At 35.7% G+C, this 6847-nt stretch overlaps 1 long non-coding RNA gene across 1 annotated transcript; it reads right to left on the reverse strand.

The window, feature by feature from the left end:
- On the reverse strand, nucleotides 1–2314 carry LOC103029632 (uncharacterized). Its single transcript, XR_453188.4, has 3 exons — nucleotides 2111–2314; nucleotides 1082–1235; nucleotides 1–908 (listed from the first exon to the last, which is right to left on the reverse strand). It is a non-coding gene; the product is annotated as an uncharacterized LOC103029632 (long non-coding RNA).
- Nucleotides 2315–6847: the final 4533 nt, after the last annotated feature.

The following is a 6847-nucleotide window of genomic DNA, read 5'->3' on the forward strand; positions in this document are numbered from 1 at the left end:
CTATTTTCACCACAAACTTTAATATGTATAAATGCACACACAAAAACACTTCAGGTGATTTTCTTCAGCAAAGCACAATTTCTTTGCTTGGTATTTTGCGACACCTGCTTTCCAAGGTTCTTTATGTTTTGCAGTTTTGACAGTGCAACTCCTCTATTGTTGTGTCCAAGGCACTGCTGGGGACAGGTACACAGTTTTGGTGGTACTAGGCCTTAAAGTTGCTGCACTGGACCATCACCCCATTGTAGTGAGAGGTTCTACACAAACAGTAAACTTCAACCTGAACTGTCTCCTTCTCAGACTTTGCCTGTGTTTTTCAAACAGGAAGTTCTGGCTTTGTTTTTTTCCACCAAAGCTCCGTAGGGTCTTTCTCTGAGATTTTTCTCTGTAGGCTAACACTCCTCAGGCCTGATGTGTTCACAGAGAACCAAATACCAGTGCAAAAACCCCACAGTTACTACCTGACTGCTAAATCTGCACTGCAGGCTTTCTCAGGACAACATGCAGTGCCTTTGGTTGAAGTATCCAAGACAGCATTTGTTGTGGGGTCTTATTAATTGTTGCAATTGTTGCATTAACTGTTGTAAATGCACATAACAACCAACATGTTGCTTGCAGCAATCCAATGATTATCATTAATGTTTCGTTTCTGAACAAGTCGCTTCTTTGGTGTACCAGTAATGCCTGCACAGCAAAAAAAGTGTCGAAAAAAGAAGAGTCGACTGAAAGCCATCAGTATCAGAGTACTTCTGTGCCATGTAATAGCAAGCTGAATCCATCTCATCACTGGTTAGCCATGTATAAGGGTACAGAATGCTAATCATCCGGTCGTGGTGAATGTTTCCTGGTTTTGACAATCTGGCAGTAGGAATGACTGGAATGAACAGAGTTTCCTTTACTGTGCTTTTCTGTTAGACAAAACACAAATCCATAAAGCAATTTAATAATAATAATAATAATAATAATAATAATAATAATAATAATATACAATATATAATAGCAAAATAGCACTAACATTTTTAGTACATTTATGATATTATAATTTACAAATATATTACAAAAAAAAACATTTTTTTTGTACTTTCTGCATCTGCAAATCTATGCAGCGTGCGTGTCCTTAAGGTTGTGACAAAGTCTTCGAGTCTAGTCAGACATCGTCTCTGAAAATGGATTTGTTTGAGATCCCACTGGCTCCTTTCCATAATCCATTGAGTCTTGTTGTCTTTTGTGAAATTCTGAAAATAGATTGTTGTATATCACTGGCATAAACAATAAGCATTGCAGTAGCATATGTAAAAAATATATGTATACATTTTTATTTTTTTCATTTGTGAAAAAAATGGAAAATTATTGATAAGCAAGCTCTTTACCAGATCTTCCCCGATCATCCAGAAACAATTTAGAAGTATTTCTAAGTCTGGGTCTTTTTAAAAGATAAAGCACAGCATATTTCATGTGAATATTAGCTAAACATTCTACACAAAAAGTACATTTTATGCTTTAAGTAACACTGAGGAAACGTTTCCTAAACATAACAAAATTCCAATCACATTTAACCCTAATCTTTTTCAAAAAGATATAAAACTTCGCGGCATCATACTGCTCCACAGTGCTGCCTGTAGCAAGACGTTGGTAGACAAGGAAACAAAACACTTTGGGAGGCCCTTCTAGGGGTTCACCACCAAAGAGGTTTTTGAAAAGTTTCTGAAAATGTGTTTAAATGCGATAAATCATGGGATAAACATCCAATATATATAAACAAAAAAATACAGCTTATTCTGTACCTCAACAACAATATTTTTCGAACTGCATGGGCTGGAGAACATCACAGTGCAGTTGAGAAGCACGTCATCCAGATCTGCTAATGAGCTTGCAGAAGTCAACAGGCAAAATAATTGTATAGACATCCTGTTATTACTGGTCAGATTAATGGAGAAATGGACGGTCCGATATCAGAAAATAACCCTTATAAATCTTTCATTTACAGTGCGATATCCCTCAAAAATCTCTCATTTACAGCCCAATATCACAAACTAACCCTCATAAATCTCTCATTTACAGTCTGATATCACAAACAACTCAGTTTGACTAGATAGCTGAAGCTTCTCACCTCATAAACATCTCCCTTCTCTCCTTCACTGCGCACCCTGTCAAGTGTCCCACAGCACCACCACCTGTTCTGGGGTAATGTGTCCGTGTACATTTTGATAGTTTGATTCTTGAACTGAATAGAGAGCTGAAGAAATGAAAAAATGGCTCGTTTTTTTCGTTTGAACACACGAAAACAGAAACGGGAATTCAGTCCGAATATTGGTTTTCTCCTTTGGGTCTACAAAACGAACCTCCGCATTGGTTAGTCTGAGAGATCACGTGTTCGCAGCCGCTACGCTCAGATATAAGTCCCGAATTGTCAGATCTCAGTAATTATGACCGCAGGAATATTATCAGTGTCTAGATTTGTGTGCAAAGACTTTCTCCAGTCTGACTGAATTAATTACGATTACAGAATCTGACTAAAGTGTTTGTACACGCTACTCATATGAGGAAAAACGATATTTATATGTAACAGGAATGTACGCTGTAAAAGTAATAGAGCCCAAAATGATACACATGTAGAGTAGTACTGATTTTTCTCTGTACCTGGATATTTTGTTTGAATTCACTATATTTTTACACTCATACATTTAAATGTAATATAGTCAAACCATTGTTCATCTTCTGTACTACACACTCATGAACTAGGTACTAGTCCCACCATACATGAAAAAAAAAACCTTTGGATGAAATTTATGGTGGAAGTAATTTTGCTAAAAAATCCAGCTCTTCATCTGACAATAAATATTTTAAATATTAATATAGTTACATATAAATATAGTTTTTCCTCATATGAGTAGCGTGTACAAACACTTTAGTCAGATTCTGTAATCAGAATTAATTCAGTCAGACTGGAGAAATCTTTGCACGCAAACCTAGACACTGATAATATTCCTGCGGTCATAATTACTGACGTCTGACAATTTGGGACTTTTATTATATCTGAACGTAGCGGCTGCGAACACGTGATCTCTCAGACTAACCAATGTGGTAGGAGGCGTGATTAAAGCCTGCTCATATTTCGCAATCAAAATAATGAGCCGGAAGTTCGTTTTGTAGACCCAAAGGAGAAAACCAATATTCGGACTGAATTCCCGTTTCTGTTTTCGTGTGTTCAAACCAAAAAAACGAAAAAACGAGCCGTTTTTTCATTTCTTCAGCTCTCTATTCAGTTCAAGAATCAAACTGTCAAAATGTACACGGGCCGTAATGCATTTGTACAAGGGTAGGTTGTATTTGTGAGAAGAAAACCCGACACAAGAAAAGATCTAAAGAAATATGGTCTTTCACTAACCTGCCTTTGTTCTAGAGCCATACACATACAGCTGGTTAACAATCTGACAACTGATGCATTTATTAATGCATTAAGAGCGTTCATTGCCATAAGAGGAAATGTTCGTCAACTATGATGCAATCAAGGAACCAGTTTTGTTGAAGAAAGAGTTTGCAAAAAAAGGATTTGCAGAACTCATCAAAGGGATAAATCAAGAGAGTGTGAAGGCTCTAGGATGTAGGTTTCACAGAGTCACAGAGGTGGTGCCTGGGAAAGGCAAATAAGAACTATTAGAGGCCCAGAGTCCAGTATTCGGCTAACGATTTTTTTTTTTTTTTTAATCTACAGACTAGACAGAAATGGCAAAAAACTAGAAAGAACATAAAGGTCAATGAAAAGAATTCTTCTACAATATCATTATGCACCACATAACAAATGAAAGCTGATGGATCACAGAAGTCTATCCAGAATTAGAGGGTAGGGTGAGAAAGTTTTGGTTGCTAGGTGGGGGGGTGGTGATGTGGAAGAGCCACTCTGCAGTGGGGAGAGTGGCACCACAGGCACACCACGGGCAGTGTTGTTTAAGGGTTTAAGGGTTAACTTTACCTAGCACTCAGTGCTATATCTTTAAAACTAAGGCTGTATCTCTGAAAACATTTTGTCGTTTGAGTTTTCTGCTGCAGTTCATGTATGAATATTCATGAGCAAGAGCCCAAATTCTGTCTTTCTTCAGAGACCTCTAATTCAGTGATCTAAACAGGGATATACAGAAACACCAGGGCACTTATTTTATTTATTTATTTATTTTATTTATTTATTTTTTACAATAAACGGCTCAAATGGCATTCATTCATACTAGAGACCACAACTAGATATTTAAAATGAATAGGAAAATGATGAAATGAGAACTTTAAGCTAATGTGGCTATTTTTCGGTCAGTGCTGTGTGTTTAATTTTTACTGTAGTTTTGGAGAGAAGCTTCAAATAAATCCGTAAAGAGAAAGCCACCTGTGTCTGCCTGTGCTTTAAGGGAGTAACAAGTATAGCTTAATTGCATTTTACATTTCTTTCATTTATTATTTTATTTATATTCAAATATACACTATAAAATCCACTATAAAAACAAGTGTGATTAATCACAGTTTATCAGAATGTTTTTGTGATTAACCTGATTACAGTTTTGTTTTAGATGATCAATGATAAGCTAAGAGGATGCTCTCTGCCTCCCTCTGGTGGGGGCCTGCCAGCTCTCCCTCACAGCTACTGGCATGTAAATGATCAGTGTAAAGAGAGATTTTTTGCATAAATGCTGACGTTTTTTTCATATATTAATAAGGTGCAGTTGTTTCTTTGTGTTGATTTCCTAGTGCAGTCTTTTGACTGATCAGCTGCTTGTAGTTAATGATTAATCTATTAAATTAATCTTGCTCTTATTATTTTTTTTTTTTTCAAAAGTATGACCTATAGTTTTACTATGATTTTATGTATTAACTATAATCTTGCCCTAAACCACTACTAGAGTCCCTTCTGGACACTATATTTAATACTGTGGCACCTAATGTTCATTATGCAGATTTGCATATTAACTACTATTAATGCTAATTATTGCTGTGGCTTTTTAGCTTTTCATAGTAACTATAGTTATTGTAAAGTTAAACATTATTTCTAACTTCTAGAATGATTTTTAGTAACTATATTAAAACATACACAAATTGAACACATAGTGATGCTGCACATTTTTTTAGTTTATTATGGCATCATATTGTGTGATTGTTATTCTCTTAAAGTGGCAGTGCTAAGCTAATATATACATTCTAAAAACTAGGGTGTCGGGTCGCTTTTCGTGGGAGTTCTCCTAACCACATTATACGCTCTGAAAGGAAACCACATCACACCTACCCAGTTTAAAATGATTCTTCCGCATGTTCTGTGCAAATTACCCATTCTCACCAGAGAGGGCCCCAAAGCGCAAAATTTACGGACATCAGCTTTAATCTCTAAAACACTCTTACTATTAATTCACTAATAGTCACTGCTGTTCTAGTAATGATCATATTACACTCTTCAATTATGACTTATAAATTAATATTTCTTTTTTTTTAAATTAAACAATTACACCACCACAAAATAACCATTATTAATTAATTTAAGCATTTACTGCCTGAGCAGTTATGTTCTAATATAACATCAGGGCCGCCGCTCTGCATACGCAGACAACGCAGCCAGCGTTAGGCCTCAACCATTTTGCAGTTGCAGGGAGCCAAATTGACTGAGAATGAAATGTGTTGAAATTATGACATTATTACATTTAAAACCCAATGTGAATTATTTATGATACGCTCATCTTTTTTGTCTTTAAACATTGCATGGGGCACCTACTCTACTACTTAAAAGCGGCACGTTATTATTTTTGTGCATAATATAATGCCCCCACCCCTATTGCCTGAAATGGCACGGCTCGGTTTGCTCTGTTGGTTGTTGCCAGATGTGACATTTTCCAGTCAAATAAATAATCAAAAAATGCATGGAGGCGCTAAATCTTGCGCATGTTTAACCATTTTTAAAGTGTATGTGGCCATTCTATACAAAAACTTGTCCAGTGCAATATTTGTGTAAGTTTAAAACTTAAAATAAAATAAACAAATAGGATGAAAAATCGTAACTTATCTGGCAACCTTAGTCCTAACTAAAGTAGCAACGCTACTTGAGTTTGGCAGGAGACAAGTTCACCGCGCGAAGTTGCTACTAAATGGTAATTCAACTATGAAGCGACGGTTTGAGTCTGGAGCTGAGAAGAAGAAAAAGAAGCAGAAAGATGAGGCCCATGCATCCCTTTCTGGTGAGTAACTTCGATGATAAAGGTTTAAATAGTTTTGATTAATTCATGTTCAGTGGTGTTGCCTGAGCTAGTTACGTTGGCTTTGCTGATTTGGTAGCTTTAAACCAGGGGTGTCAAACTCATTTTGGCCGAGGGCCACATTGGCATATTGGCGGTCCTCTGAGGGCCAGATGTAACTTATAAATGTAATAAAATGTAACCAAATGTAATATAAAATGAATGTAATTACTCCTTAATGTTAAATAACTCTCAATATATTATTTATTCAATCAAACATTACAGTTGCATGGAAAAAAATGTTTACTTGTTGCTCTATTAACATAAATCCTTTTAACCATCAATCAAGAACCAAACTATTCAAGTGAATAGAAATAACATAAAATACAAAATATATTATCTTTGATCAAAACGTTTGATAAAGAAAAGAGGCTTAATAAATATAAAATCAAAAATTGTGAGCTGCTAAGAACATTTGACAGCATTTTGCAAAAAAAACTGACTGCAACCGCCTTGCATCAAACTAGATGCTTAATTACAAAAACTACATAAACACATAAAACCTGCAAACACTAAATACGTTGCAACAGCTACACATATAAATAAGTATGTAATGAACTTAAAATACAAAAATAAAGGTTGAC

This window comes from Astyanax mexicanus, chromosome 6, assembly GCF_023375975.1.
Source record: "Astyanax mexicanus isolate ESR-SI-001 chromosome 6, AstMex3_surface, whole genome shotgun sequence".
NCBI lineage: Eukaryota > Metazoa > Chordata > Actinopteri > Characiformes > Acestrorhamphidae > Astyanax > Astyanax mexicanus.